General features: G+C 35.6%; 2 long non-coding RNA genes across 2 annotated transcripts in view; one reads left to right on the top strand and one right to left on the bottom strand.

Annotated features, from left to right (window-relative positions):
* Positions 1-3,693, bottom strand: part of LOC135225641 (uncharacterized) — a 463,389-nt gene extending 459,696 nt beyond the window's left edge. Inside the window, exon 1 of the long non-coding RNA XR_010317057.1 lies at positions 3,476-3,693. This is a non-coding gene — a long non-coding RNA (uncharacterized LOC135225641). The remainder of the gene's footprint in view (positions 1-3,475) is intronic.
* Positions 3,694-5,781: 2,088 nt separating this feature from the next.
* LOC135225428 (uncharacterized) overlaps positions 5,782-23,497 on the top strand; it is a 168,328-nt gene continuing 150,612 nt past the window's right edge. The window contains exons 1-3 of the long non-coding RNA XR_010316951.1: positions 5,782-6,031; positions 11,849-12,107; positions 22,361-22,424. This is a non-coding gene — a long non-coding RNA (uncharacterized LOC135225428). The remainder of the gene's footprint in view (positions 6,032-11,848; positions 12,108-22,360; positions 22,425-23,497) is intronic.

The following is a 23,497-nucleotide window of genomic DNA, read 5'->3' as shown; positions in this document are numbered from 1 at the left end:
TATATATATATATATATATATATATAACAGGGTAGAGTTCAAACACGTACCACCGCCCCCTTCCCCAATCCCCCTTCCCTTTGTAACTTATGTCGTAAATAAACTCTAAAAGTTGTTCGTACCTCACTTCGTGTAATTAATACATAGTAATAGATATCATTGAAAATGCTTTTCTCTCCTATGATTAATAATTCTGTATTAATAGCGTGTTTAGGTTTAGAAGGGGTGGGTTTAGGTTTAGTGGGGTATGTGTTTAGATTTGGTGGGGTATATTTAGGTTCAGTAGGGTTGTTTAGGTTTAGCATAGGGTGTGTTTAGGTTTAGTAAGGGTGTGGTATAGATTTGGTGGGGATGAGCTTAGCTTTAGCAGGGGGCGTGCGAATACGTTTAGTTAGGGATGCATTTAGGTTTACTGAGAGGTGAGTTTAGGTTTAGTGGGGGTGAGTTTAAGTACAGAGGGTGTGTTTAGGTTAAGTAAGGGGCGTGTTTAGGTTTAATGGGGATGTGTTTAGGTTTAGTAGAGGTATGCGTTTAGGTTTAGTGGGGGCGAGTTTAGGTACAAGGGTTGTCCTTAAGTTTAGTAAGGGACATGTTTAGGTTTAGTGGAGATGAGTTTAGGTTTAGTGGAGATGTGTTTAGGTTTAGTGGAGATGTGTTTAGGTTTAGTGGGAGTGATGTTTTAGTTTAGGTTTAGTGGGGATGTGTTTAGGTTTAGTGGAGATGTGGTTTAGTTTGGTGGGGATTGTGTTTAGGTTTAGTGGAGATGTTTAGTTTAGGTTTTAGTGGAGATGTAGGTTTTAGGTTTAGTGGAGATGTGTTTAGGTTTAGTGGGGATGAGTTTAGGTTTAGTGGGGATGTGTTTAGGTTTAGTGGAGATGTGTTTAGGTTTAGTGGAGATGAGTTTAGGTTTAGTGGGGATGTGTTTAGGTTTAGTGGAGATGTGTTTAGTTTGTGGGGATGGGTTTAGGTTAGTGGAGATGTGTTTAGGTTTAGTGGGGATGTGTTTAGGTTAGTGGGGATGTGTTTAGGTTTAGTGGGTGATGTGTTTAGGTTTGGGGAAGGTATGTTTTGATTCAAGGGGTGTTTAGGTTTAGTGCAGATGTGTTAAGGTTTCGTTGGGGTGCATTTAATTTTAGTGGGTGGTGTGTGATAACGTTTAGAGGGTTGTGTGTTTAGGTTTAGTGCGAGAGGTGTTTAGGTTTAATGGGGGATGTGTTTAGGTTTAGTGGAGGGATGTGTCTAGTTTTGGTGGGGATGTATTTGTTTAGTGGGGTTGTTTCATTTAAGTAGTGTGTGTGTTTAGGTTTAGTGGGATAAGTTCTGATATACGCAGTGTTTAGGCTTAGTGGGTGGGTGAGTTTAGGTTTCGTGAGGGGTATATATATATAGTATATATATACTATACATTTGTATGTGTATACAGTGGATCGTTTACTTTAGAAAATAACGCGTGGTGTGGTTTTCATTAACATGTCCCCACTAAACCTAAACACACTCACCACTAAACATGAACACCGTCTAAATCAAAGCACGTCCCTCACTAAACCTAAACACACCACCTACTAAACTTAACACTAAACTGATATACCCCTACGAAACCTAAACTCACCCACCCACTAAGCCTAAACACTGCGTATATCAGAACTTTATCCCACTAAACAAAACACACACACTACTTAAATGAAACAACCCCACCAAACCTAAACACCATCACCACCAAAAACTAGCCACATCCCTCCACTAAACCTAAACACATCCCCCATTAAACCTAAACACCCCTCGCACTAAACCTAAACACACAACCCTCTAAACGTTATCACACACCACCCACTAAAACTAAACACCCCTTGAATCAAAACATACCTTCCCTAAACTTGAACATATCACCCACTAAACCTAAACACATCTGCAGTAAAGTTTAACTCACACAACAACCACGTCCCTTACTAAACCTAAACACACCCCCTGTACCTAAACGCTTACACCCACTAAACTTAAACTCACCCCCACAAAACATAAATGCACCCGTACTAAACCTTTACACACGACCCCTGCTAAAGCTAAACACACCCCCCACCAAATCTATACCACAACCCTTACTAAACCTTAACACACTCTCTTGAACATACACAACCTCACTGAACCTAAACACACCCTACCAAATCTAAACACATACCCTACTAAACCTGGACACACCTCCTGCTGAACCTAAACAAACAACCTCACAAAACCTAAATATATACCCCCACTAACCCTAAACACAACATTGATACAGAATTATTAATCACAGGAAATAAAGCATTTTCTGTAATGTATTTTGTATGGTATGATATGATATATATATATATATATATATATATATATATATATATATATATATATATATATATATATATATATATACTACGATACATTTCTGCCGTACAGTGTACCACGGCCATACGTCTAAGTAAGTCACCTAAACGCACTTAAGAAATGGTTATATAAATCACAATTTGATCAAAATGCATCTTCCCTTCAGCATTATATATATATATATATATATATATATATAGATATATATATATATATATATATTTACCGTTATCTTCCCACCTTCCATCAAAACGCACTTACTGCTATTCTATCACTCTTCATTTCGTACGACTGAACTTTTATTGCCTCGTCGTAAATTTATTCATAACTGCAATCTCGCGTAACCGTTGTCGAATAATTCATTTGTAGTCTTTTCTCCCATGAGTGGGATTCAGACTCGCCCGCTATAATGCCATTACTTTATTTGTCACGACTGGAACATTTGTCTTTACAAGACTCTCTAATGCAACTCGTGTTTATATTATATTATATTATTGGAACAAACGAGGGCTCTTTGTTTTTTTGGAATCATCTGACCGCAATGGTAACACTGAAATCCTTTTGAGGCTTGTGGTTAGAAACAATACTTAATCTAGACCCGAGAATTTACTTTCAGAAACAACACTATATTACCGTCGTCACGTTCTTCCATATCATTTAAGGCGAGTGGTTTTCAAAACATATCATCAAATATGGCACTATTGACGAGGTCTCTTAAATCTGACATCATTTTTAAGATATAATTATCATTGCATTCACTTTTTATCGGTAAAATCATTTGGAACCTTAAAAAAAAAAATACTCCGCGCTTTACAATGTAACTTAAAAATATTGGGCAGCCAATGCGGAAAGCGAAAACCATTGATCTCTATTTTCTAGCCTCATCTTCATCTATGTTTTTCAAAACGACTAACGTCCGGTTAATTTCGTACAATCGTTTAACCGAAAAAGCCTCGAAACGATGGAAACCACTTTAAAAACTCAAATATGTTACTACGAAAAAGGCACATACACACTTTCTCCTTTCTAATATACCAAATACCAATACTGCGAAACAACAGCAAATAAATAATAAAGACTAAAAAATGGACAAAGGTACACCCAGAGAAGTATTTTTTACCTAGCTCTTTGTCTAGCGACTAGGAGGCCCCTCCATTAGAATTTGCTTAGGCCTAGCACGCCGGGCAGCTTCCACGTCCGTGGGAACAATAGATACGTTATTCTTATGAGTCTTCTTTTCTTCCGAAGTGGGTCTTTTATCACCGGAAGGGGGGGAGGAAACACCAGGTCATTTTTTGGGTAGGGGAGGTCCAGATCTACAGCACTCTTCCTTCATTGTTACTCTGTGGAACAGTATAGACTCAGTGACAGACCGAACGAAGAAGTTATTCGAAATGCGAACATTCGTCATTAACTCTATGGAGAATTTGAACAGTATATTATTAATATAGATTTTTCTATGCAAATATACGTAAAATCACTCAAAACAGTATTGCAAAACTGCAAAATCATTCGGTCAACAAGTTAAAACAAGTAGCCACCTGGCAACTTTCTACTAATTGCACTTGAAGCCGACTCACAGCAACCATTGCTGCCCATATGTTTCACGAATCTCCTGCATTTTCCAATTTTGGCTAGAGTTTTCGTTCTTCTTTGATAATATAGCAATATGGTACTAAATTAAAGGTTGCTACTCTTGTACTTCCAAAGGTACGATTATCTTTTAACTATTACTGCATTTTCCATGTGATATTAGTAAACGTGACCCTTTCCAAGGCTACAGTTGGCATAAATTTTAAACCTTTCTTTTTTGCGTAATAATATGAATTCAACTTCCTATGAATGACCCTGTAGCGAATTAGTTATTTCGGAAACTGAGATAGAACAAACACTTAATGGAAAATAATTAGTACTATATACTTTTAGTATGACGAAGAAAGGAGTTTTTCCCCGTCGACGGCAAGTAATTTCTTATTATTCTAAGATTTTAGAAAGACAAACGGCTACCGTAACTACACAAGAAAGTTCTGACTTATCTGGAGTAAAAGTATTCGTATAGGAAACGAAAAATAATAAAAAAATATCTGCCAAAGTAACCGGTATAGGCCTAGCATTTGCTTGGGCAACTCTTCACCTTTCTGGTACCGTTCTTCATGGCAAGATGATTACTACGTAACTTTTACCATATAGAAATTGTTTTCATACATTCGGAATTTAATTGGACTTAAAATAAGGTTTAAATGATGTAGCATCTTGCTAAATGAGTAATGTGAGGCTATAGGTCTTGCTTAGGCAACCCATCTTCAATTTTCTTGCTGTCACCTTTCTAAGAGAAATGCCGTTTGAGGAAAGGAAACAACCAGGATACGTTATACGTATATAAAAAAATACAACCAATTTTACCGAGACTCGAATAACAGTAGTCGTTTTCGATGGTTAGTTTACGCAGTCCTGAAATACTTTCACCAAGTATGGAGCGTCGAAATTTCGTTGTGAATTTGTGATCAAATGCATTTTGTTCGATAAATCCAACATAGCCATTACGTCCAAAACTGAAAAATGGTTGGTATATGCTTTATCTAAAGGCCTGCCTACTGTAAGGAATCCTTGTTGAACGAAAAGATACAGCAAGTGTCCTTACCCAACACAGTAACACGTTTAAAAGACATACTTGGCCTACTTCCTGTAGGTTACTGTTTACCTACGCTCGATCTAGAGTACTAGATACACAACTTGTAAACCAAACAAATCTCCCCCTCTCTCTTCCTTTCTCTCTAGGTATTTTGTTTGTGGATGGTTTGTGCATCAAGCTAGATGCTTTTGATGTAGCTCCTGAATGATCACCCAGTCCATCGTCAGGGTTTTTTTAAAGGCAAGTCACGTCAGTGATCGGCTGATCTTGCCGAACCATCACTTGGTAACCCAAATGCAACCGTATCATGCAATCCTGTGAAACGTATTAACATCACCCACATACGGTTGCTTTGCCGATGCTCGGCAATGTCACTTACCGGAATGCTGGCCTTTAGGGACGAGGCGTTTTTCGTTAAAATCCGCTTCCATCGATGAGAAATTTCACGAAATATCACTATACTTTATCACTGGCAAGATGGCAACTGATGTAGTTCGGTTACCCACCACCAGAGCGGCGCTCCTTACAGTCACAGAGCAGTGATGCCAACCTCTCTAATCCTATGCACCCTACAGAAGCCAAGAAATTACCCTGCATAACTGGAAATTACTCAACATTCTGAGGTTGTGGTAATAATAAATAATACTATAAGAGATACTGATCAATACGGGCATTGTCACAATTACCCTACACTTAAAGATATTGCCCTAATGTATAGAATATTATTCAAATTACGTGTAGGGCAATTACCCTGCAGTTGTCAACACTGTCACAGGTTAGGTTTAGTTTTACCTTTAGTGAGTGTAGTGTTCTTTACTTATTCCCCTTCTTTATCTTAGCAAATATTCGTTTTGTGCATCTGACAGTGTCAGAAATGGATTCAGGGATACTCCGAGAGAAAATGGAATGACGTTTCACGGGTGTGCAAAGCACGCTGTGTTATTTATCCATAATTCAGTGCATTATCGGTTGACGAGTTTAGCCAGCAGTAGGGAAGCGTCCTCTTCAAACACGTCTTATATTTTCGGTACATTACCGTGGCACGTAAGTGCGGTGGCGATTTCAGTGTAGAGATCAGATTGTCATTAATCACAAATAAACTAACAGTATAAAGTAAAAAGAATCTCGGGCATTTTTAGCGATGCTTAGCAGGAAGTGGGCCTGGCCTACCTATAGGTTGCTCGTTGCAACAAGTTTCCCCTTTTAAACATAATACTCCGAAGCATAAGGACACCTGCTGTATCCTGTCAGTCATTAAGGATTTCTTGCAGTAGGTAGGCCTGTAGGATAATGCATATACCATCAAATGCTCAGCTTTACACAGGTAAAGAAAAGGTTAGTGATGTTGACCAAAATGTTTGTTAGTGAACGTCTCTACGAAAATCCGAAGCGTATCCTTGGTACGAACATTTCAGGACGACGTAAACAAACCGTGGGAAATAACTTCTATTTTACGATTCCAAGTAATCCAGTGATATATTTTTTCATATTTGTTATAAATTCGGGCTTAACTTGTATTCATCAAACGCCATGTCTCATAGATTGGTGATTGGGGAAAATGAAGTCTGGACTGGTAGCGGAAGCTAGACTTTGTGGCCTCAAACTTATGCCTACTCGTCTGGTAAGATGCTCTATCATTTTAACTTTATTACAAGGTAAGCCTAACTTCAAATATATAAAAATCTCTCTTTAGCTAAAACTAGCGGATCACCATGCCATAAAAAATGGTAACAGCAAGGAGGAAGAGAATTTTGGCTAACCCAACGCTAGGCCTATGTCTGTTAACTCGGCAGGTATTCTTTTGTTTTGTCCATCCTGTGTAGACAATTATATTTCAAATGGTTCAAAATCGGTTTCTTATGCTGGTCCTTATTTAATAGTTCTGTTAATTATCGTTCTAGACCCTTGGAGTAGAAAGAAATCCCTTCGCTAGCCTCCCCTGTCGTCAGTTTGTTTACAAGACGCTTCACATGGCGGGAAAAAATAGTCGTATTTTGCTTTTAACGTATTTTTAAAACTCACTAAGCAAGGCTTCCAGATATACTAAAGTAACTAAACAAGCCCAACAAAATGCATTTTGTTAAACGAATGTTATACCACGTTCACAGTGATGCTTATTGCTTGCTCGCCATTACAAATGCATTTGGCTTTCCAATATTTGAGAATTATATAGATTACGATACAAAATTCTTAACTTGAGCTACACCAGCCTTCAGAACAATAACATTTCGAAATATATTGTGAAGTAATGATTAATTTACCCTTAATACAATAATATGTTCTTTAAAAAAATAAGGTTAGGTGAAAAACTGCCATGTGTTGCTTACGTTTTTCGTCACTAGTCTAGTGTGCTACGTGCAGGACCGGTCGGGTTTACACGCTCGGAAGGAGCTCACCAGTCACCACTCTCTGACTCTGAGCTCGGTGATATCAACTTTGAGCTCGGTGATATCAACTCTATGATGGATTCGGTCAACTTGTCCCTTTAAAAGTGAGAAGGGTGTTACGGATTTGTATTTATTTATTTATTTATTTTTAACCGTGTTTTCGACATCTGCTGTTTAATATTTATTGATTATTATTCCTCCGTGTAATATTGTAAACAGTTTTAGATACAAGTGCTCACGTTTAGGATTTTAAGATAAGTTTATTTTCACTCTTCCTGGCGGTTTAAAGTTTATTTTCGAAATGTTTCGTACTCCCTTCTTGAAATGAAGTTTTTTTCTGCCATTCTTTTGTACGATAGTAGGTATCTCTGATAAATAGAGACATTTTAATGAGATGAACGCATTTCCCCTGTTAATCCACTCCTTCGTACATTCAAGTTTCCCTTGAAAAGAATCTAGTATAGGCGCGAACGCTGTCCAGATTTCACGAGATGACCTTCTGCGCATGCGTGGCTGGTTAGGAATAGCCGGGCTATTTGTTGATATCATTCTCCGTGACAGATTAGTTCAGCATTTTTTAAAATGAAAGGACTTCGTTGTTGTCTCGGTATTTATGTGTTTATTGGGTATTTCTACATTGTTGTAAATATGAGAAATATTCGATACTTTTTCGTGGAATAATATTTACGACAGATTTTTTTTTATAATATATATATATATATATATATATATATATATATATATTATGTAAATATATATACATATATGTATACCTACATTCCATACGCCGCAAAGGAATGTTATAGAATTTCCCATCTTCCACGCTGTCAAAAAAACGGCACGTGCCAGCTTTGCCATTTAATAAATTTGGCAACCGACAGGATTTAAAAAAAAAAACAAAAAAAAAAAAAAAAATCCCCAAAATGTCCTGCGATCTATTTTTATTAGAAGACTTTTAAGTTTAACCGGCTTTCCTCTCATTCGAGTCAATAAACAAGTGAATTAAGGTTTCCGCGCTTTTTGCCGTTGTTTTTGTAAATAATTCTGGCCAGGTGTGTGTGTGTGTGTGTGCGCGCGTGTGTGAACGCAACCTAAAAATAAACTAAAAATAAACTGTTATTTGCCAGCGTTGTTTTCGGACGTTAAAATTGTCACCTGTTTTTATTTATTTATTTTTTTTAGTGATGAAGGACAATAAAAAAGGTGAAGTGTTGCCGTATATCAGTTTTTAGATCAGAGGGACGTGAATAAAAAAAAAAAAATTATGAACAAATTCGTAGCATGATCTGGACAGCGATCTAGAGACGATTAAAAATGTTTTTTTTAATAATTTAGGCCATTCGCTCACATATTTTAATCTATTTGTTTATCATTGTGAATGTTATCTGATAAGCGGTCTCTGATTTCTCTGTCTTTCCCATTACCTTCTGTTACTTCTTCCTAATGAACACCATAATGTTCTTTGGAAGATTGATTCTTCCATTCATTTCGATGGTATTCTTATCGTTTACTCAACATTTTGATATATTTATCCGTTCGTTAATTTATTTTTTTAGTTTTTTAGTATGTGATCTCTCTGAGTAGGGTTCATCTTCTGAATGGTAATAATAGAAATAATAATAACAATGATTATTATTATTATTATTTTTGTCGTTGTTGTTGATATTTTATTATTATTATTATTATTATTATTTATTATTATTATTATTATTATTATTATTATTATTATTATTATTATTAACGTTGTTGATGTTTTATTAATATTATTATTATTATTATTATTAGTTGTTGTTGTTTGTTGTTGTTGTTGTTGTTGTTGTTGTTGTTGTTGTTGTTGTTGTTGTTGTTATTTTAAGAACAAGACAAGTAAAAACAATTTTCCTTTTCGTCAGACTTGGGTTGAAATGTTTTCCTGTATACTGAGTTCTTACGCACGTTAAGAATGATGTATATCCGCATTAACTCCCTCTCCCTCGTCCTTCATTAATCTTATTCGGTTCCTTTATTTATTTCCTTCTCCTATCATCGTTCACTTATTATCATCCTTTCTTTATGCGACTCTCCGTTTTCTTCTTCATGCGTTATCAGAGTTTTTTTTTTTTTTTTTTTTTTTTTTTTTTTTTTTTTTTTTTTTTTTTTTTTTTTTTTATTTATTTTTTTTTTTTGAAGACTCGAAGTTTTCCTGCATCTCATTTCCTTTTTGCGTTTTCGTCGACTGCTGCCTCATCTTGCCTTTCGAGTTCCTGCCAATACAGTTCTAAAGGGCTTTCACACCCACCGCATTTCCTATGGCACGCCCATTGTCTGCTCTTTCGCGCCAAATCTAAAAAAAAATAACTTTTCGCGCCAAAATTCGAAGTGTCAGTCGGCTGCATAATGAGTATTATCACTTCAGAATTGCCATCCTCGGAGCATTTGAGTCCATAATGAAGTCGATGCCTGTAAATGAAGTCTTTTACACAGTAAATGTGTGTGGTTTTTTTTTTACATTTTTTATTCACATTTTGTTGTTGTTGGTAATTCACTTATTCCTATTTGAATTGCAACGAACGATATTCTTATTCATATGAATGGAAGGTAATCGACTAACGTTAAGTAAGTTTTTTGTATATGTTGTGGTTTAAATGGTATGTAGCCTTCATCAGAAATAACCAATTCCTTTCCCAGGTCTCTTCTCTGTGACCAAAGTGTACAGGTTGAATAAGCTCTCTTTCTTAGGCTAGTTTTGATATTTATTTAGTTTTCAGTACAGCCATTATAGGCAATGTTGGTATAAAGGTTAGGATTGTGCTCAGGTTTATTTCTTATGCTCATAATTAATTTCCATGTTCTGAACTTTCATAAAATTATATTTCTTGTTAAATGCGAAGGAAGTGTATCAGATATTCTTGCTCTCAAATAAAAATGGAGGTATGATAAATTTAAAACAAATGAATAAATAGAAGAAAGAGGAAAGGTTAAAGCTTCAACAAGTTGTCATCATAACTTAAAAGAATAAAAAAGAAATCATACATTTGGTTTCACATTAGAATTAGCTGCGTAAAAGACTCACTTAATGATATTACCTGAAAATTTTTATTCTAATGTCGCATTATGTATACTTAACTATTGGCTCAAAAATATTAAATAAAATATGATACTGTCTAGTGTAGGTTTCCAAGGACATCCATTACTATCGCAAACATTACATGAGATGTACATCGCAAAGGTCACTATTCCCCGGTTTTATTGCAAATCAAGCTTTCCTTTGATGTGGTAACATCTCGCTCAGCACGACCTCCACTCATTACGGAACTATTCATCACTCCTGACGTCTGTTTCGTAACTTTTACAAAGCATTGACAATGGTTTGTATATAAAGCTGGGATAAATTGGCCTTTGCAATTTGTACAACGTTATCTTGCAATTGTTCTTTCGTACAATATTCATTTAGCAATTGCAGACGTTGCGTTTTGTATATTCGTGGCGTGACCTCGTTGTTATTTAGTATTTTGTAAGGGAGGTGCACTTAGAGCTCGTACCATGATGATGTCTGAATAAGTTTAAGTTGATATGTTTCGTATTTTACCTATTGGGAATTGATTTCTTAATGATGGTTGGGTATGTTATTTTCTTTTATATAATATATATATATATATATATATATATATATATATATATAATATATATATGTGTGTGTGTGTGATTGTGTGTGATTGTGTGTGTGTGTATATTTCGAATTATTTTCCTTTTTATGATAAATTGAATTAGGTGAATGAATAGACAAATAAGCCATTAAGTACATCACATTTATATATTTTCATTCTTTCTGTGTAAGTAGACCATTAATTTCAGTATCAGTTTGTGGATATATTCAGTATTCAGATTATCTACTATGCTAATAATAATGATGAATAATAATAATAATAATAATAATAATAATAATAATAATAATAACTAATAATAATAATAATAATAACAATATAATAATAATAATAATAATAAAGTAGAGGGTGTTAGAATGAATGATAATTGCGAAGGACAAAAGGTCATATCGTGACATTAAAAGTGTGTTTTGGGTTCAAAAGAAAATTACGTAACGTGTAAATTCCTTCGAGTAATTCTTTTATGGTATTAGCCTTTATTGCTTCAACTCTTGACTAAAGAAATAAAATAATTATTTTCTTATTTAAAACTACCGTGCAAGTTACACAACATGTCTTAAGATTATAATTTTATTGTTTTCAAATTCTTCCTTCAGCTCGTGACTTTAAAAAAAAATAAAACTCATTATTTTCTTGTTTAAAACTACTGAAAACGCCGCCTCCAATATCATGAGGAAACCAAGCTACACGTTAACTCCCCCCCCCCCCCCCCCCCCCCCCCCCAACCCCCCTACCTCCACGTCCACATACTGTCATAAAACTATGACGAGGAACAAATAGACTGTTATAGAAGACACGACGCTTTCTAAGACATCCTTCTTGTGTTTCAGCTCCGTTGCGTAGAGCAGCAGGCTCTTGTAGCAGCGAGAAAGTGTTCCATTTTTGAAGAGGAACCTGTTGTACATGACTTGGAACCATTTTTGAAGAGGACCTGTTGTAGTACAGGGCTTGGAATCGCGAACAATTATAACGGGAACTTCCAGAAAGAGGTATTCGATCAAAATTCCTATTGTTCTGTATTCGCTGTTTGGAGTGAACACTTATCTCGTACAGAAATGATGATGAAGAGGATATAACCATCTGGAAAAGGTAAGCAAACATTATTATTATTATTATTATTATTATTATTATTATTATTATTATTATTATTATTATTATTATTATTATTATTATTATTATAAGGATTGTACAAATGACAACTTTATAAATCATTTCTATTACTCTGTGTTTTCATGATATTTTTAGAAAAGTATCAATTCTCCTTCTCAATCAAATTGAAAAGGAGAATCTTGCAGGGTCTGGAAATCTCTCGTTTGTATATTATTATTATTATTATTATTATTATTATTATTATTATTATTATTATTATTATTATTATTATTATTATTATTGAGCCATCACCACGAACTTGTCTTGGGATCCTTAACAAATTTTAAATATCATTCATAAAAATATTGACCATTAACACTCTTGAATTAATGGAAAATATATACAAAATAAAGGGAACATTTCATATTCACCAATCCGTTTCAATACACGAAAGAAAAATGACAACAAAACTAAATCAAAATGAAGTAAGTTATCAAAAGTACATTGATTACTCTGCGAATAAAAAGATGAATCTATTTCAGTTTTTTTGCTTGTGCGTAATTTACATACTTGATGAACGAAATCGTTAGGCTGTAATGAATCATATACGTTTATGATCAATAGATATCCTGCCGTAATTTTGTTTAATCTTAATCCAGAGTATCACTGCCCAGCGTAAATGCACCGAAATGAAATATTCACGAAATCGACAGCATATGAAATTATTTTAATGCATTTTATAATCTTGTTCATTGTGATGGATTTATAATACAGTGTGTTCCTTGCCTTGAGATTCACTCAAAAGTAAGTGATCTCAGTTTTGAATTGTTTATATTAATTGTTAAAAGTTTATTCAACTAGAAATCTAAATTTGGATTACTTCAAATGAATATAACCATATAGATATTCTTCTAAAAGTATCATGAGAACACAGATTAGTATGAATTACAAGTAATTTCACTTCAGAAATGGTTTATGAAGATGTTATTTATATACAGTCCTTAAAATATCAGCAAGCAATGCGCATGAACGCAACAGGAAATCATGAAGTATTTAACAATATATAGGAATTTATTATTATTTTTTTTATTTTTGGGGGGAGGGGGCGGGTGTGCTATGACAGTCCTCCAATTCGACTGGGTGGTATTCATAGTGTGGGGTTCCGGGTTGCATCCGGCCTCTTAAGGAGTCCATCACTTTTCTTAGTATGTGCGCCGTTTTTAGGGTCACACTCTTCTGCACGAGTCCTGGAGCTACTTCAGCCTCTAGTTTTTCCAGACTCCTTTTCAGGGATTATTATTATTTTTTTTTTCAGAGGAACCCTATTCAACCTTCTTGAAATTCAAGCTTCCAAAGAATATAGCTTTCATTTTGAAAGGCGCAACAGAAGCATTGGAAATACGAAATGAATAATAATAAATAATAATAATAATAAAATAACAGATTAATAAATAGATAGATAGACTTATCAATAATTCTGTGAAACCGACTCATCCATCAAAGGCGTCTTGTGTCTTCCAGGGAATTTATAATTTTAGCCGTGACGGGCGGTCCAGAAAATTGTGGCCGTTATTGCAATCACGACGACCGACTGTGCAATTTCACTTCCACGTGATTGCACGCTGTCGTTATTGCAGCTTAAAACGTGTTTGTCAGATATGACAGTCTCCCGTGCGATGGTCCTTTCTGAAATGAATTTTTGTGATTTGTTAATGATGTCATTCTAAGTTAGTTTTGTAAGTAGATGGGTAAAATAATCTCTCTCTCTCTCTCTCTCTCTCTCTCTCTCTCTCTCTCTCTGTATATATATATATATTAATATATATAAATAGATATAGATATATATATATATATATATATACTATATCAATCACTGGTTTGTCGATCTACACTAGGCGGCGTTATGCCAGCAAGGGCTCCTGCCCCAAAAGTTAAGACCGGTAATATACCGAGATGTAGTAGAAGGGGATGAGAGGCCTGATGTGTAGCTTTGGACTCTGCCCATCCAACGGAGACGAGCTATGTAATTCCTTATGATTTATATTTAATATAACCCCACCTCCTCTCTCTCTCTCTCTCCTTCCTGGTGAATTTTCCGGTAGAGTAGATTGCTAGTGGTGCTAGAGGAAATATCCGATAAAACGATGTCTCCCTTTAGGAAGAGCAGTCTTTTATCCTCTTTCGAAGTTACCGTTTACGTCCCAATAACATTTGCTGCTTCGGAGAAGAAGACCATCTCGCCCGCAAAAGGCGATGCTGAGGGCACTTTTGGGCATTATAATCATATCAAGCGAACGTTACCTCAGTGGCGTGGTCGGTATGGTGTTGGCGTGCCACCTCGGTGGCTGCGAGTTCGATTCTTGGGCATTCCGTTGAGGGGGTGAGAGATGTGTATTTCTGGTGATAGAAATTCACTCTCGACGTGGTTCGGAAGTCACGTAAAGCCGTTGGTCCCGTTGCTGAATAACCACTGGTTCCATGGAACGTAAAAACACCATACAAACATTTCATCTTTTGTATTATATTGCTTCCTTAATCATAATGACTTTGGTCTAACTGTGTTTATTCATTAGCAAGTCTTAAAGGGTAAAGGGAGATTGATTGATTGATTGATTCAAGGTTATACCTGTATTGAACGAAAATTACAGTATATAGATATACTCTTATAACCTACTTGTACCTTTCAAGTATACGTTTAATCTTTGGTATTATCCATTCACTTACTTTTAATTATTTTGTTATAGCTATCTGATATTTGATTTATTCATTAGCAAATCTAAGTGGGTAAGGAAATATCAATTGATTGATACAAGGATCTTGGGAATCCATGATAAAGAATTTACCATCAGGGAGGATTATAGAGTGGTTGTCGCATGCACAGGCATCATTTTAAGTCATTGATTCTAGTGGATTTTGTGATTAATTCCATTGCGAATTGAGCCTCCAACAGAGGCTTCCCCAACTCTTTGAAAGTATAATGGTTAAATCTGCATCCTTTGTGTCCTGATTAGTGCAAGTGCTGATTCTCCAATATCAATAGTTTTTTTTTATCGTTTATTATCGATTTTAGTTCCAATTTCTTCTTCTTCGTTCGTTTAATTACAAGTAAATAATAGATGGAATATACCGTGATTTAGCTATACAGAATAGTAGATAACTAACGTACTGATAATAATAATAATAATAATAATAATAATAATATAATAATAATAATAATAATAATAATACTTACAAGCTCTGGAATAAGACTAGCAGAGGTTAATATCAGGAGAGGGATCTTCCAGGGCGACTCACTGTCTCCACTACTCTTCGTAGTAGCCATGATTCCCATGACAAAAGTACTACAGAAGATGGATGCCGGGTACCAACTCAAGAGAAGAGGAAACAGAATCAACCATCTGATGTTCATGGACGACATCAAGCTGTATGGTAAGAGCATCAAGGAAATAGATACCCTAATCCAGACTGTAAGGATTGTATCTGGGGACATCAGGATGGGTTTTGAATAGAAAAAATGCGCCTTAGAGTCACATCCAAAAAAGGCAAAGTTAACGAGAACTGAAGGGATAAAGCTAACCAGATGGGAGCAACATCAAACACATAGATGAGACATGATACAAATACCTGGGAATAATGGAAGGAGGAGATATAAAACACCAAGAGATGAAGGACACGATCAGGACAAAGAATATATGCAGAGACTCAAGGCGATACTCAAGTCAAAACTCAACGCCGGAAATATGATAAAAGCCATAAACACATGGCAGTGCCAGTAATCAGATACAGCGCAGGAATAAAGTGGAAATGGACGAAGGCAGAACTCCGCAGCATAGATCAGAAAACCAGAAACATAGACAATACACAAAGCACTACACCCAAGAGCAAATACGGACAGACTATACATAACACGAAAGGAAGGAGGAGAGGACTACTAAGTATAGAGGACTGCGTCAACATCGAAAACAGAGCACTGGGGCAATATCTGAAAACCAGTGAGGACGAGTGGCTAAAGAGTGCATGGGAAGAAGGACTAATAAAAGTAGACGAAGACCCAGAAATATACAGAGACAGGAGAAAGACGAGACAGAGGACTGGCACAACAAACCAATGCACGGACAATACATGAGACAGACTAAAGAACTAGCCAGCGAGGACAATTGGCAATGGCTACAGAGGGGAGAGCTAAAGAAGGAAACTGAAGGAATGATAACAGCGGCACAAGATCAGGCCCTAAGAACCAGAATATGTTCAAAGAACGATAGACGGAAATAACAATCTCTCCCATATGTAGGAAGTGCAATACGAAAAATGAAACCATAAACCACATAGCAAGTGAATGCCCGGCACTTGCACAGAACCAGTACAAAAAGAGGCATGATTCAGTGGCAAAGATCCTCTGGGACTATGGTATCAGAACGGATAGGGTGATACGTGCAAATAGACCAGACGTGACGTTGATTGACAAAGTCAAGAAGAAAGTATCACTCATTGATGTCGCAATACCATGGGACACCAGAGTTGAAGAGAAAAGAGAGGGGAAAAATGGGTAAGTATCAAGATCTGAGAATAGAAATAAGAAGGATATGGGATATGCCAGTAGAAATCGTACCCATAATCATAGGAGCACTAGGCACGATCCCAAGATCCCTGAAAAGGAATCTAGAAAAACTAGAGGCTGAAGTAGCCTCCAGGACTCATGCAGAAGAGTGTGATCCTAGAAACGGCACACATAGTAAGAAAAGTGATGGACTCCTAAGGAGGCAGGATGCAACCCAGAACCCCACACTATAAATACCACCCAGTCGAATTGGAGGACTGTGATAGAGCAAAAAAAAAAAAAAATAATAATAATAATGATATAATAAATGAAAGGCATCACACAGATCGATATAAACAACTTCTGTTTTCGTATCCATTCCTAAGGTTCTCGTCCATATTACCAATTTAATATTAAACCAAAATAAACATGAGCTAATATAGACTTATTACATTACCGTGAAAGTTTTCTGTGACAGACTGAGTTTGAAATCATGCTTTCCGAGAAACCAGATCACGGTTATGTAACTATGCTCTATATGAAAAGTTGTAGTTTGATTTTTTAGGTGTATATGTACAGGTACATAACTGGATTTTCTTTTCTCCACTTTGACAACAAACTAAAGATTTCAAAATTTCACCACATTCAAAGAAGTTTAAGTCAAAATAAAAGTCCGTAAAATCTGTTGTGTTAAAGTAAAAGTAGCCCCGCCCATCTTTATCATGGAAGTCAAAATAAACGTCCGTAAATCTGCCGTGTAATGTAAAGGTAACCCCGCCCATTTTTATCATAAGTATCAAGGCTGCCAGAAGTTTTTTTTTTTTTATTGAATTTTGGGAACAAAAGTAATACATAATAAAACTTAGCTTAAACTGATAGGTTTTCAAACACTGCTTACTCCCATCATCCCTGGGATATCCCTGTGCAAAAAATCTGTCCTTTAGTTTGACGAACTGGCCCTAGCCATTCCCCCCCCCCCCCCCCCCCACCCCCCCCCCCCCCCCCCCCCTTACCCTGTCCCCCAGGTTTCTGAGGATATTGGTCTTAAAGATTTCGGGGTTATGCAGAGAGCGCTTCAGCAGTTTGGTTCGAAAATGTTACAACACAGACAGCCGAAGTTCTGACAAGTTATAGCGTAACAAAAACTGAGACACTTTTTCTGGAAAACTCAAAAACTTTTGAAAAATGTCGGCTGGAAAACTCTAAAAAATCTAAAAAAAAAAGAAAAAAAAGTGGCTGAAAACTTAAAAAAAATAAAAAAAATGGTGGCTGGAAAACTAATAAGTTTTAAAAAAAATGGTGGCTGGAAAAACTAATAAGGTTTTAAAAAAATGTGTGTCTGGAAAACTAATAAGTTTAAAAAAGATGGTGGCTGAAAAACTAATAAGTTTAAAAAAAAAATGGTGGCTGGAAAACTAATAAGTTTTAAAAAAATGGTGGCTGGAAACTAATAAGTTTCAAAAAAAAATGGTGGGGCTGGAAAACTAATAGTTTAAAAAAAAATGGTGGCTGGAAAACTAATAATTTTTAAAAAAAAATGGTGGCTGGGAAAACTAATAAGTTTTAAAAAAAATGGTGGCTGGAAAACTAATAAGTTTTTTAAATGGTGGCTGGAAAACACAAAAAAAGTTGCTGGAAAACTAAAAAGTAAAAAAAAAAAAAAAATGGTGGCTGGAAAAAAATGGTTGCTGGAAAACTGAAAAGTTTATAAAAAATGGTGGCTGGAAAACAAAAAATAATGGTTGCTGGCAAACTAAAAAAAAAAAAAAAAATAAAAAAAAAGAGAGAGAAAAAAAAAACAAACATGGTGGCTGGAAAACTCGGAAGTAAAAGCAAATGGTGGCTAAAAAACTAAAACCCTTATTGAAAAATGGCTGGAAAGCTCAAGAACTATAAAAAAAGCAAAGAAAAATTGGGTACGCCAATATCTTTTGGATGCTGATAACTTCTATGAAATGGCCTATAATAAAGGGACAGTAGATGAAATGGATCCATAGATTGAAATGGACTGAATGAGAACATTCGACTAAATTTTACTGCTGCAAACGACCTCATTAGGTAACGACACCTGTTGTGAGCAAACAATCATAGCAAGTAAGTCGTTATTTAAAATTGCTACCGAGCGTCAGTAACAGGGTAGGGGGTTTATGGCTATTATTATAGAAAATTCCTTTCTCTTGTATTAATGTTTTCAGTGGTATGACTTTCTTCATTAAGCTTCTGTAATATCGTGAATTTAAATAATTGCATAATAATCTTCCTTTTTACAATAGAGACCAATTTTTGACAAGTGGAAGTCTTCCTCGTTGGACGAGTGGTTGACGTGCTCACCTACCGATTCGGCAGTTCCGAGTTCGATTCCCTGCTCTGCCAACGTGGAACAGAGGAATTTGTTTCTGGTGATTAGGAATTAATTTCTCGATATGATGTGGTTCGGATCCCACAATAAGCTGTAGGCCCCTTTGCTAGGTAACCAGTTGGTTCCTAGCCACGTAAAAATATCTAGTTCTTTGGTCCAGCTCAGTAATTATAGAGTAATAGATCTCGTAGGTGACGTAGCGCCGCGCCGTCAGTGCACCTCGTGCGGTGCGCTATAGGCGTTACTGAAGATTCTTTGCAGCGCGCCTTCGGTCCCCAGCTGCAACCCCTCTCGTGTCTTTTATTGTACCTCCTTTCATATTCTCTTGGTTTCGTATTACTCTCCACCCTCTCGGAACAATGTTTTCATAGTGCATCTGCTCTGAGGGTTTCCTCCTGTTACACCTTTCGGAACTTTTACTGCTAATTACCGCCTCAGCGCTGAATGACCTCATAGGTCCCAGCGCTTGGCCTTTTGGCCTAAATTCTATAATTCAGCTCAATTCTATAGTGTAGGGAGGGAAAACATCGTTATAGTTATAATCACATACGTATTTATCTTTTTTTTCACAACAACCAGCTAATTATCTTTTGTGACGCAATTACTTCGAATCGATGTGTATCCATACGCGTAATGAACTGTTATGATACGCGTTAGTCCAAACATATTCGCTCTCGCCGTTGAGTGGGTCTAATGTTTATTCGGCGTCGTAATAAAATCAGATGACAACGATCCCCTAATGTCGGGGCAATTATGCTTCAGGAATTAATGGCTTGCCTGGATTTAGTGGTCCCCACCCCCTGCGCGCAGCAGCTTCGCGCAGGGTAATGGGAGCGCCTGTTTTCGTGTGGAATTGGGAATATGTAAGCGAGTGGGAATATAATGAATGGGATTGTTGCCATTAAAATGTATTTTTTTAAGGTATGATATTCCATTCAATATCTTTAGCCGTTTGCCAATGATAATCCTATGAAGAACAAGTTGAATGACTTACAGATTTATAAATGGTCGTCCTATATATATATATATATATATATATATATATATATATATATATATATATCATTCGAGCTACCCATGTCCTTTAATATCTAATTCGCTCTACCTCGGAATTGATATATTTTCATATATGTACCGAAGGGGAATTTTTAGTTGATAATAATTTCGTCCCTCATGGTATCGAACTAAAAATTCCCCTTCGGTACATATATGAAAATATATCAATTCCGAGGTAGAGCGAATTAGATATTAAAGGACATTTGCAGCTCGAATGATCTAGTATATGAATCACGGTGATGTGATAATTATTATATATATATATATATATATATATATATATATATATATATATATATATATACATATATATAATGTGTGTGTGCGAGGTTATTTGTAGAATCGTGTGTATTTTATAATTGTTTTTATTTTGCATATAAATGTAAATTACATATTCATAAATATGTATCTGAGTCAATTGCTTATTATCGGAACATTCACCATTTGTAAATGCTAATGAGAGGGTAATTATCAATAAATGAAAGGGATAAGAAAGTATAAGAGAGTAGATGGTGATATGTGAAAATGCGCATAAATTGTTATAATAAGAAACTTGAGCCATGATTGTATAATTGTATACCCATATTCACATTCACACTTGCATGCGTATTGTTAAATAGGTAGTGCTATAGTAGATTCACATCAACTGTGCATTTGATGTCTAGGCCAGTCCCTTACGACGCTCCTGATTGGCTGTTGACAAGCCAATCACAGGGCTGGAAACTCTCAGTCTCTCTCTAGAGTTCACATGGGTAGGATCTATGTTCCACCTCTCCTGAGGGATAAGTCTTTCAGGAGAGGGGAACATGCATCCTGCCTTCGTGAACTCTCTCGAGAGACTGAGAGTTTCCAGCCCTGTGACTGACTTATCAACAGCCAATCAGGAGCGTTGCAAGGGACTGGCCTAGACATCAGATGCACGGTTGATGTGAATCTACTATAGTTTGCCGGATGAATTAGGTAAAGTCAGTAGGAAATAGCAACAGAGAGAGGTAATGTATTGTTGGTTTGAACACTTAGTACTATATAATAAATTTAAATATAGATATATATATATATATATATATATATATATATATATATATATATATAAAATGTGTGTGTGTATGTGTATTATAACAATATAATACTTAATTTTTTATTGAGAAACATTCTTATATGTCATAACTATCTATAGAGAGAGAGAGAGAGAGAATTATGTCTCCATTCAATATTTTTAGGGGATATGAAAAAATAATTAATCCAATTTAACAATGTTTTCTTAACCTGATTCCGCGCGTATAACTTAGCACATATCTATTTGTCCAACAGTGTTTGATAACGGCCATTGAATTTTATAGCTAAGGCTAAATAGAAAGTTTAAAATCTCCTGGTACTATCTATCTATCCATCTATCTATCTATCCTCGACCATAACTATAAAACGTATAGTGCCTCTATGGTGCCTCTATCGCCCCTTCAGTTTACCAACCGTCCCTAACCATCATTAACGGCCAAGCAAACAAACCCGAGCCATAGATTTCCCCGCTCTTAAACAAACAGACAAACAAACAGCCATAACGGCGATGAATTTCTTCCTCCTCACCCCTCCCCCGCCGCCCCACCCTGCCTTTTCAAAAAATCGAACAAAACAAACACGAAGAGAAAGGGGGGATGCGTCCCTCCTCTGTTAGCTCCGCGAGAGGAGGGGAAAACAAGAGACAGTCGCTGGGGGCGAGAGGCTAATCATCCACCGGACAGAATGAGATCTGTGTCACGGCTTCGAAAATTAGTGTTGATTCTCGGTATAAGACAGCTTTGAAAACGGGGTAGCCATTTGACACTTTGAGGGGAGACGTATAAGGGATTGAAATGGGGGCATGTTTTAGTGATTGTTATGCATACAGGCGTATAATATCGAGGTTTTGTGTGCTATAATAGTCGTATTTTAAGAGGTACATAAAAGGTGATGAATAAAAGATTAGAATGAGGGCAGGTTTTAGTGATTGTCAAGCATATAATATATGTGTTTGATGTCGTGACATTGTGAGCTGTTTACATTTGTATTTTAAGTCATGCAGAAAAGCTCTAGGAATAGTTAAAGCCCTTAACTGTTGTTCATAGTATTTAACTAGAAGGATTAGTCAAATGTTAGATAGATAACCCAAAGGATTAGTCAAATGTTCGATAGATAACTCAAAGGATTAGTCAAATGTTAGATGGATAAATAATTGTCTCTAGTAACCTTCTTTAGCAGTCAATACTAATTTACAAAATCAGACAAGAAAATACCGTTTAATTGAAACGTGTTATTTACTTACAGATTGCCAGGGTACGTGAACAGTGTTTTGTCTTAATTCGACCTTTGACTTCGTGCGTGTTTGAAGGTACGTAACCACTTTCATTAAGTTTGTTTAAGTGACAGTGAACGGAAGTGCCGTCAGTGATATCCTCAACTGCTGTTTGGTGATAGAAGTTCACTCTGGACGTGGTTCGCAAGTCACATAAAGCCGTGGGTCCCGTTGCTGAATAATTACTGGTTCTATGCAACGTTAAAACACCATACAAACAAAACAAACTCAACTGCTGTTTGCAAAAGTATGTTTATATATATAAAAGGAGGCCATAAAAATACCAAAATGCAGAAAGTAAATCCTATATTTCAGAGACCAGGCTGTCTCACTCTCTTCTCATTCATCGCCTGCCTGAAGAGAGAGAGAGAGAGAGAGAGACGGGTTGGTCTCTAATATATACGATTTACTTTATACATTTTGGCTTTTTTATGAGCTGCTTTTACTAGATGGAATTCTGTTTTAACAGAATATGTTTTTCCAGTCATAATATATATATATATATATATATATATAGTATATATATATATATATATATATATGTATATATATACATATATATAATTATATATTATATATATATATATATATATATATATATATATATATATATATATATATATATATATATATATATATATATCTATATATTATATATATATATATATATATATATTATATATATATATATATATATAGTACATACTGTGTGTGTGTGTGTAGGTAGGTACTGGGTACTCGTAGAGTTATTTCAGTGTATAATCCCTCACTAAATATGAATATTAGTTGATTAATAATAATAATATTCGCAGCGCTGCCAATTGCTCTTGCGTATATATAAATTCGAAGTAATTAGCTAAGGGATTATGGCAGTTGTAATATTCGTAAAATCGTAAATAAGGCAAAATGACTTATTCTTACAGTATTTTATTTGCCGCAGTTAAGACTAAAAGCTTATATGAAAAGTACAAAGGTTCACGATACGAGAAACGTGCATAGGTAAAAATATAGGGTGAATTGATTAGTGTAAAACAAAAAAAAAAAATTGATATGATTTTAAAACAAAACATGTTTCCCATGCACGAAGATTTTAATGGTCTTTAAAATAA

Source organism: Macrobrachium nipponense, chromosome 13 (assembly GCF_015104395.2).
Source record: "Macrobrachium nipponense isolate FS-2020 chromosome 13, ASM1510439v2, whole genome shotgun sequence".
NCBI lineage: Eukaryota > Metazoa > Arthropoda > Malacostraca > Decapoda > Palaemonidae > Macrobrachium > Macrobrachium nipponense.
This window is presented reverse-complemented; position numbering and strand designations above follow the sequence as displayed.